Consider the following 10,968-nt stretch of genomic DNA (forward strand, 5'->3'; position numbering starts at 1 on the left):
TATTTTGCATAGATGTCTGCTTATGACAAAACTAAATATTTACATTTACGTTTGGATATGAAACAGTTTGTTTAAATTACTCCCAATTTCCAGTTAATTCCCATAAATTCCCATATTTCCCATGGAAAGTTTCCAATTTGGGATATTTCCAAAATTCCCCAGCTTAAAGGGATAGTAGCATTTTTTTAAAAAGTGGGGTTGTATGATCTACAAATAGCCCCTAAGTACTTTAATTGCAGTAGAAGACTCTCTGCACTCCTCCCGTTAGCAACGCCAGCCCATAATAGCCCTGCCCAGAGATTTACAACATACAGTGTTGTGAACAGACCCAAAGAAACGGCCTATTTTCACGGCCTAAAAGAGGTTTTACATGAAAAAAAAATACACAGTTCCATTGTTCACTATAATATAATTTTTTCCAGCCCCTCAAAGTGCAGGAAAAACACAGTTTTTATTTGGACCTAACCAACTGCTGATCGGCGGGCGCTAACCCTGGGCGGAGGGATACGTGAGTTGGTTAGGTCCAAATAAAAACTGGGTTTTTCCTGCACTTTGAGGGGCTGGAAAAAATTATATTATAGCGAACAATGGAACTGTGTATTTTTTTTCATGTAAAACCTCTTTTAGGCCACGAAAATAGGCCGTTTTTTTTGGGTCTGTTAACAACACTGTTGTAAATCTCTGGGCAGGGCTATTATGGGCTGGCGTTGCTAACGAGAGGAGTGTAGAGAGTCTGCTACTGCAATTAAAGTACTTAGGGGCTATTTGTAGATCATACAACCCCACTTTAAAAAATGCTACTATCCTTTAAAGTACAGTACTCAAGTAAAATTTACTCGTTACTGTCCACCACGTGACTACAAAACCACACCACCTGCGACCCCTCCTCTCTTCATCATCATCATGTCTCTCAGCTGTGTGAATCCAGTTTGATGCGTCGCTGTTTGAAGGTGCGAGCGATCTGGCTCCAGCTCGCTTCCAGGTCGTGGCTGTCCCCAATGTGGCCGGAGCTCAGCGAGGTTGCCATTTGCGCGGCCGGACGCCGACGTGGCGCCGGTCGGACGTCACGACACGACACCCGACCACCGCGCTTTACACACTGTGCCTGCTGCAGTCTATCAGTACCGCACCCGCCGCTGCTGCTTCCAACACGACTTCGAGTGCTCTTCTCCCTCTGGTGTGTGACGACGGAGGAATAGAATAATTTTGATTTTCAAGGGGATCATAATACCAGCAGAACTCTCTGTTTTGTCTTTATGTAATGCACATTGTGTTGCCTTGGGTTGAAAATTGTGCCTATATATTAAAGATGCCTTAACTTGCCTTTCTGTCTCAGGAGGAAGTGAAAAATGCAGGAAACCAAAACTTTATGTGACACGGGGAGTCTGACTAACGATGCAGATGTGACTAAACATTCAGGCGCTTAATTCAAACATGTCCGCCTTTTATTCTATTAAGCAGGTAAATCTTCTCACACACACACTCACAACCCACACACACAACACACACACACACAATCATAGAGCAGGTTGTGAACCTCAGGAGCTTCCGGAGAGAGAATCAATTACAACTAATTGTCTGAGCGTCATCAATGCATGAAATCTGCCGCAGTTACAATCCGCCGTCTCGGACTTCATCATCACAGCTTTATGAAAAAATACCCCCGCAGATCGCCCTTTACACGTGTGACGATGCATTCTGGCGCGTCAGTTACCGCCGAGGGAGACCGTGGAGACGTTTTCACTCTGATGCCGAAGCTCCTGAAGAAAATACAACTGGGGATTATTAATCCTACGTTCCACAAGTTTCTGTACGTCTTCTATGGTCAAATAGTAAGCCGGAAGCTGTTTTGCATTTCTGGGGGAATTTTTACGTTTTCACGTTTTCCTTGGTTTTCAATCGTTGTCATAGTTGCGTAAATGCATGGTTATATTTACGCATGGCTTTTAAAGGGATAGTTCATTAAACATATTGAAATTTGGCCCTTTGCCATAATCACCTTAGTCATAGCAGTAGGTTCGTTACCTTTTAATTGTCACGTGCAAGCTGTTTTTTGAACACGGCGGAGCAGGAGCCGTGGCTGCCCAGAGACTACAATACGGAGGCTCTTTTGGGATTTCCTTGGTTTCCACTATCATCAAACTCATCAAATACACTATCCAGCAACTCCTCAAACCGCATCTGGTGCGACAAGTTGTGAGTGCACATTCACCACGCTATGTGATAATAAACACATCGTTACTCACACAGAGGTGTTTTAGAGGGAATTCAGAGACTGTTGATGGAAAAACATTTGGTCCCTGAAGGGCAAACGGGCGCATTCAGCGGTTTTGCATGAATTTCCCTTCTACAACAACTCTGGTGTGGTAACGTTGTGTTATTATTCATAGGGTGGTGAATGTGCAGGTCACTCAACTCTGTCCACCAGAGGCGTTGTGGGATGTTTGTTGGATTGTAATGTATTTTTGGATGTGTTTGATGAGGGAAACCATAAGGATATCCCATATGAGCCTCCGTAGCGTAGCATCTAGAGCAGCTCGCGGCTTTGCTCCGCCGTTCTAAAATTAGCTTGCACCGTCAATTAAAGGTAACGAAACATACTGCTGCTATCACTCTAGGATTTTGGGCAATGGGCCAATGTGACCTAAATGTTGAACTTATCCCTTTAACTCGGATGTCAATTTGTGTGATGTCATGTTAAAATAGCTGCGTGTGTTGGATCCGTGCGTTTTACAGATGTTCATTGAAAGAAAAAAAAAATCCATGCATTTACGCGACTACCAGAAACCTTGGAATCGTAACATAAAATTCCACCGGAGAGCAAAACAGGCTTAAGTTTTTGACGTTCGGAAAAAGGTGGATAGACAGACGTTCGTGGTCCTTTACCTGTGCTTGGAGGCCGGAGCGAGTGTGGTGACGTCAGGAGTACACGGGGGCTCTGATGAGGTAGATGATATGATTTGTGTCGAGAGCTAACATGTGAAAAATCAGAAAGAAAAGGAAAAAAAAAATCTGTATAAAAATCAAACCGACCAATATGATTACCAGGGCAGCCAAGTCATTGGACCTCGGAAAGAAAAAGGTGATGATTAATTCTAGGGGCCCAGTCCCCAGGTTGGTCCCACATAAACACCCAGTAGTTAATCTGTGTATGTACTGAATTAATCTGCATAAGGATCCTGACTAATTCTCATAGTAATGCTGCATTAGCTTCAAAAACCAAAGTAGCTAATTAAGAAATGATAATACATATGTTAAGTTATGAAAAAAAGTGGTAATGTCAGGGGGCAGGGGCACTTTTAGTATTTAACTTTCAGGGGGCCCAGAATTCCTAGCAACGGCCCTGCCTCGGGACCCTTCAGTATGGGACTGCACTTTTACTTTTTTCCACTTACTTGCAGCAGGAAAGTTTCTTGCTGTGTTGGTTTTTTATCTTCATCCAAGTGAATTATTCATATTTTTTTTTAACAAATTGCATTATATTTACCTCTTTATTGTTACATTGTTTTTTAATAATCGGATTTTTTGGTTTGTTTGTCTGTTGAACATATATCTTTTTAATAAATCAAACCTGGAACGTTTTTTTCATTCAACCTGTTGCTGCTTCCTGCTCATCTGCACTGTTACATTCAGACTGTATGTGAGGCAGCTTTATTTTTTACTGCACAATGCACATCTAAGGCTTTTAAAGACGTCATTAATGTTTTTTTTTATTGGATTTTCTTTGTGAGAAGCTAAAAAACGCTGAATGAAGATCATTCATTGTTTACACTGAGAACAAAAAAGGACAAAGTTTTGACTGTAGTTTTCATCACCCTGCTGAGGGCTGCTGAGGCCTGTGCTGGCTGAGACAGGAGGAACTGGGCGGAGACTGGAGCGGATACCGGGCATAGGACCCAGCTGCTGGAGCTGGAGCAGTGCTGGGATGTCCTGCAACACTCAAACTCACACACAATAACTTAAAACTCTGTATCAGGTTTTTCAGACATGATGTGACACTGGTGACTCCTCCCGTGCAATAAAAACTTTATTTTCCGGATTATTCTGCATTTGTGTCGTTTGTTAAACGACATCTCGTGGACGGTGTTCCTCTTGTCCAACTGATCCTCTTTACTGTCATGTCCACAGTCATTACCTCATCAATAAATAAGGTAATGAGCTATTATCTCATTACCTTTACAACTGTAGTTTTGTTTTGTTGTTTTTTTAGTAATGTGTGAATGCTTATGCTTGTGCCACGAAAAACAAACTCCATATAGTCACATGCAATGACCATAAAGTATTCTATTCTATTCTATTCATGCCACTTCACGGCTTTAAGATTTTAAGATTAGATTTAGAAGATGTACTGTGATGATATTTCTATCAATAAATAGGTTAATAAATCTCACCTTATAACAAAGCTCATTCATATTCACTCATTTTCATATGAAAACACTTAGACACTATTAAAAGTAATGAAAGAAATTACCTGAATCTTTATTTATAGTAAATATGAGTTGTGTATTTCAGTTATCTGCTTGTTGTAATCTGTGTAGTGTTTTTTTTTGTCATACATTGCTATTTATTAATATAAATTCCTTTTAAATTAAATAAATAAAAGATGTGTTCGTCGTCCATCATGTACCTGCGCAGTGAGCCTGGAATGGGTGGGACAGAGCCAGCTGTGGAGCTGGGACCGTCCTCCTGTTTGGGTTTGGTGCTGCTGTGTGTTCGGTTCTGGTTCTCGGTTTTGGTTCTGCTGTCTGCTTGCTGCTGCTGGTTGGCTTGTTGCTGCGCGGCGGGTGTGCGGCGTGAGAGGTGGGCGCGGCGTTGGCTGCTGGACGGCGGCGGCCAGGAGCTGAGCCTGAGCCTGTTGGAGGAGGAGCTGTTGCTGGGCCGGGAGGAGAGCGGCCAGATGGGGGGGGGGGGGGGGGGTTGTTACGTCCTTGCGGGTGGTCTGCGGTTGTCTTTGGGCAGTTTGTCGGTGGCGTGGCGGCGTTGGTGGGTGTAGGTCATCTGCGAGGGTTGCTGTGTGATTGGTGAAGTTATCGTAGGGGGAGTTTTGTGTGGGCTGGTGTTTGTGTCGTGTGGTTGTTGGCGCGGTATTGTGGCCGTCTGTGGGGCGAGTTCCGTAGTGGCTCTAGGGTGGTGTTGGTGGTGGGGGGGGCGTGGTGTGCTTGGTCGCTGGAGGGTGGTCCGGGGGGGTCGTTTAGTTTGTGGTTCGAATGGCCAATTGACGTGTGTTTGTGTTGTGGTCTGATGGAGTGAGGGTGGGGTTCTGGCGGGCTGTGAGGGTCGTGGCTGCACGTTGGGTTGGACTGGCGTGGGTACGGGGCTCGAGGCGTGTTTTTTGTGGGAGTGTTTTCGGGGGGGCTGTGGTTCGGGTCTGTAGCGTCGTTTGTTTGTGGGCAGGCTCATGCTGGGGTGGTGCCGTTAGGATGGGAGATTGTTGTTTTTGTTTCTTGGGTTCTTTAATGTTCGAGTGTCCTGTATTGCGGCGTGGGCGTCTTCGTTTGGTTGTTAGGTTCGCCTTAGCGACAATGTGCTGCGCAGGGTGGGGAGTGGTGATCGTTGGTACGTAGTGCCGGCCGGGGGCAGCAGTCGGCTGGGGTCGGAGTTTGGTTTGTGTCGCGCTAGTCGGTCATGGATGGGGAGGTGGATCCAATTGGTCCGGGGGAGAGTGGGTCGGATTGGGAGGCGTAGATGGAGGCGAGTGGGGCTCGGTGGCGGCTCTCGGGAATAAGTGTTGGATGTGTATAGTGGAGGTGTCGGGTGATAAGTCGCACGGCTCTTCAAAACATCCAACGTCTCTAAAACAGGGTAATCCAAACATATTTGTTGTAGGGCCAGAATCTTTCTCAACAGGGACACCTTGGGGGCCAGGACATTCAAATTAGGCCGAGATTTGAAATTAAATTCACGTTTTTTGCCTAATAATTTATTTGGTTTATATTATATTTTACCTGTAAGGTTCCATTATTTTCAGTTATACATATCTGTGGTGTTTGGGTATGATATATAAATGAAATAATACTTCGACAGCTGGAAAACCTTTCAGATACTCCGTACTTGCTGGAGGCTTTACTCTGCTGTCCCAGTGTACTTGCCCTGGTGATTTTCAGGTCCTAAATTTGAAAGGAGGCTGACCATTCGGTTTGGATGATACAAGTCTGTAGGTCCTTGAGTTCGTCAGTAGTGTTTCTCTTCTTTAACACACCTTTCTACATGTCGGAGGAGTTGGTTTTTTCTCACCACGGGCCCACCCCCCCCCCCCCCCCCCCCCCACCCTCCCCCCCCCCTCCCCCCGAGTGCTCAGTGGGAAACTGTTGCTGTTATACCAACGGTCCTACGATTCTAATAGCCTTATCACATGCGTAGGATATCAACTTCACGCCTCAGGCTCGTATGACTCGTATGACATGGATGTTGTTGTCATGTATCCTTGACAACGGACTGTTGCAGTCCGTTGCCAAAGACAGCTGATGTTTTGTTACGATGTTTAAAATATGGGATCTAAAGTAGTTGATGAATTCATATGTTTAAGGAGTGAAACTTTCACCATCCATGGAGGGGTATACTGTGAGTTAGAGGGGAATGTGCAGTGACTTTCTCCTGACAAAAAAAGGGTGGAAATGACGAGTTGCAGGAAGCTTTACTTGGTGCTATAACGTTCTGAGAGGAGGTGGGGACTATTTTTATCCACAGTGAGGATATTTTTATTGGATAATATTGTATTTCTGGTTGATTATAAACTTACCATGAAATGGATGTGCGTTATCGCTCTTCCATATTTGGCCATTTTCTTGGTAATCCGTTTTATAACTGCAAGATATCACTTCCAGTCCGTGGTCTTATGCTCATAGATACAGTTCGGCAAGCAAGGAAACGTCACTTCCGGTTAGGGACGTGGGGAAAACCAAACCGTTTTCCCCATACACACTCATGCTAAAAGGCTGGCATTTTTAAACTTTGTTCAATCGCTTTGTTCGCCGTCTGTCTTAGTTTTAATCACATGTATGATTGGCTGACATAGAGTTAATATTTAGTAAAAACTCATCACGATTCTGGGTCGATTGCTGTCCGTACGTCTTAAAATATAAAGTTTTCACAGCCATAGCCTACACCGAGTCAGCAGGGGTCGGCAACCTTCACTTCCGGTCAGAGCGTTACATCGTTTCGGAGAAGATGAGCGTTAAGTGTCACGTTATAAAAGTTGCAGGTTGTGGTTTTTGAATTTATTTTGCGGTGCAAATAATACAAGCAATAACTCAGGCAGTGTCTACGAGGTACTAGTGCGCGGCCCGGCGGCGGATCTATAGAGTAGCGTCAGAGCCGTGGGGGACGACAAATATGGACCTGACTGTGAAATACCTAATATTTTTAAATGTTACGGACAACAATCGACCCAGATCGTGATGAGTTTCTAATAATATAGCTCTCTGTCAGCATTACATGTGATTAAAACTAAGACGGACGGCGAAAAAGCCGTTTGATCAAAGGTTTAAAAATGCCGCGGTTTTTGCATGAGTGTGTATGGGGGACACGGTTTGTTTTCCCCACGGCCTAACGGAAGTGGACGTTTCCTTGCTTGCCGACTGTGTCTTATTATACCACTCTAGTTGCCCTCCCTCCGCTTCGCGTCGGGCCGAACAACGGCCCTTAGCCATGGTATAATGAGCATATACCACGGACTGGAGTGATATATTGCTTAAATAGATGATAATAAAAATCCAGACTAATTCATATCAATATAAAAAAAGATGAATTAAGCGTTTTATAACAATAACATAGTGCGTCGTTTATTCTAAAGTGTCATCTCTGGAGTGTTTTAACAGAAGTAAACCATCGATCAGTTAATGGAGGTTGGTGTTCTCACCCCTGCCAGTGACTGCCGGCCAGCATCAGCTGTGTGTGATGGTGTTGTTGTTGTTGTGCTGCTGTGTTGCTGTTGCTGTGTTGTTGTTGTTGTTGTTGTTGTGAGGGATGGAGCAGGAGGGGACGGAGCTGTGGGTCTCAGAGCTCTCCTCACTCTTCAGCTGCAGCGGGGAAAGAAACAATACATTTATTAAACACGTTCACACACCAAGTGTCTCCAGTTATAAAACGCTGAACTTCAGGTGGAGCAGAGTAGGAATTCTGCAAAAATCCTGCAAAAAAGTCTGATTCTATGGAGCTAAGACACTGAGGCCATGAGGCAAACTGGCAAACCAGGGTTTATGGCCGGCCCCTGTAGTAAACCATCTATGTGGTTGTTTAGGGCCACAGCCGTTTAGGTGGGGGGCCACATGATCAGAAAGTTACGGGGTTCATCAAGTCATAAACATCCTGAGGTCTGCACGGTGCTGCTATGAGCTTTATTTGTAATGTGGAAGTCAATATTCAGCTTCGTGTTATCTCACATTTGAGACATTTGGTGAAAATAGAACGGCAGAATGACAACATTTGTGCTCAAAAAGCATATCTACAAAATGTCTTTTTGGACTTGTTTTCTACACTTATCTATTACTGTATTCATATCCTATTTCAAGCACCAAACAGTTCATTCTCATGGACTGAAGGAGTGTTTTCACGAGGATTTGACATTTTTCCAAAAGCAGACCAGGCTCAAAACACAGCTTTTTAAATGAGCTTTTAATATATACTGTAATTCTTGTGTGTTTTATACTGTTTTATTGCAGTTTTTAATTGAATTTCCACTCTGACTTTGCTCTATTTTATTAATTTTAAAGTGTAAGGCGTCTTAGCTTTCTTAGCTAAGCGTCAGTAATAAAATGTATTATTATTATTACTATAACAAAAACTGAATCGATGATGCTGATTTCAATAGATGCTCATCGGATATTAAGAAACAGAAGAAGGGGTTGCAGCCTGATGATGTACTTAAAAGAGGACCAGTCAAAACCTCAAACGGTGGAAAACAACGAGGAGGAAATTTAAAGGATTACTGTATGTAAAAAGATCGGGTGATCAGGTGATGATGTAATAACTGTGACAGGCCTTTAGTCAGGATTTCCTCACACACACACACACACAGGGCCGGTGGCCGCTGGCATAAACACTGTATACGGTTGTTTAGGGCCACAGCCGTTAGGTGGGGGGCCACATGATCAGAAAGGTACCGGGGTTCATCAAGTCATTTAAACATCCTGAGGTCTGCACGTGCAGCTATGAGCTTTATATGTAATGTGAAGTCAATATTCAGCTTCTTTTATCTCACATTTGAGACATTTGGTGAAAATAGAACGGCAGAATGACAACATTTGTGCTCAAAAAAACAATCTTACAAAATGTCATTTTAGACTTGTTTTCTACACTTATCTATTACTGTATTCATATCCTATTTCAAGCACCAAAACTGTTCATTCTCATGACTGAAGGAGTGTTTTCACAAGGGATTTGACATTTTTCAAAAAGCAGACCTCAAATTTCCAGCATTTGGCCTAAATTATTTCTTTCTACAGTGTTCTAGGACAAACGGGCCTCAGTGTGCTTACAGCGGAGGTTCTAATATTTAGACATAAAACACTTGAGTATTGTTACTGCAAGTATCTTAAAAAGATAAATTTAAGAAAATATGTAAAAGTCGAGAAAATGGCCTCAAACCTCAGAGGGCATAAACACGTCTGTATTCAGTTTTAACCAGTGATTTGGTGTTTAGGGGGCCACCAAAATCCTAGGGCCGGCCCTGACTGCAAGATTAAACATTGAAAGCTTGGAACCCCGTGTTTGAAAGCGTAGCCTATAAAAGATTTAAAACTTTGGAACTAAGGCTGAAGTAAAAATTAAAATCTGTAGTTGTAAAGAAGTAAAGAAAAAAAACAAAGAGAAGTTGCAGAGATTTGGAATGAAAATTCAAATACAAAATAATGTTTTCAGAGATTTGAATTTTTTACTTCAGCCTTTCAAAACACTATTTACACCTTTTACTTAGGTTACTAAACTTATAGTTCCAAAGTTTCAAATCTTTTGAACGCTTTCAAACACGAGGTTTCAAGCTTTCAATGTTTTTTTTCTTTCAGTTTTGCCTCGTGGCAGTGTCTTAGCTCCATATAAAAACACTGGAACTGTGGTCCACCCACTGGCAGATCTGACCCAAAACATTCTGGTTAAGAAGTGTTTGAAACACCTAAAGAAGTATTTGGTAGAAATATAAATAATACTGTAGCTCTAATACTTTAGGTCTGTCACCAAAAGAGCCCAAATATATCTATATCTACAAAAACGACGCAACAGCGATTAGATGTTTTACAGTCAGGTGGTTAAAGGCCGATCCTCCAACGTAAAATACGATATGTGGACTGAAAAAATAAAGGAAATTCTATTTTTATTCTATTTTAATTTTATCTTTATGTTATTACACTCTCTTTACAGTTTCTTTTGTTGTGTCCTAATTGTCATCATGTCTCTATAAGCACCACATTGTATTGGAAATGTGACAAAACAGCAGATAATATGATGAATATGATTCTGTACGGATGATTTTGAATGAAACTGAAATAAAAACTAAGTTATATAAATGTCAGAAGAGAACAAGAGAATATATCTGTAACAGAATAAGAAAATTAATATGTAAATAAAAGCAGGAATAAATTACATAATAATAATAATAATTAATGAGGAAATCTAAAGACTAATCAAAGAGTAAGAGAAAAAGTAAAAGTAAAGTAAGAGAGGAAAAATCTTCTTTTTGACTTTTTTTTCAATATTTCTCTTTATATTTTTACATTTTTAATTCACTTTTTTTATTCATTTGTGTATTTCTGTTTATATTTCCACATTTATTCCTTTGCTTTTTCTCATGAAAATGCATTTTTTTGTTTTAAAATTTGACATATTTCTCATCTTGGATTGGACTTGTTTGCTCCTGTGTGTATTACCGTGTTTTTTCTCTTGTTCTTTTACAGATTTAGTCTTTTTTTTAAATCTTTATCTTCGCTCCTTCGACTCTGTGTCAAACTTAAAGTTCATTCCTGTCGTTTTACCTGC

The 10,968-nt window shown here is 41.9% G+C and overlaps 1 protein-coding gene across 4 annotated transcripts in view; it reads left to right on the top strand.

Annotated features, from left to right (window-relative positions):
- myom2a (myomesin 2a) overlaps positions 1–10,968 on the top strand; it is an 83,827-nt gene that overhangs the window by 23,323 nt on the left and 49,536 nt on the right. The window lies entirely within an intron of this gene.

Source organism: Trachurus japonicus, chromosome 1 (assembly GCF_045865225.1).
Source record: "Trachurus japonicus isolate A0001 chromosome 1, Traja_1.0".
Lineage (NCBI taxonomy): Eukaryota > Metazoa > Chordata > Actinopteri > Carangiformes > Carangidae > Trachurus > Trachurus japonicus.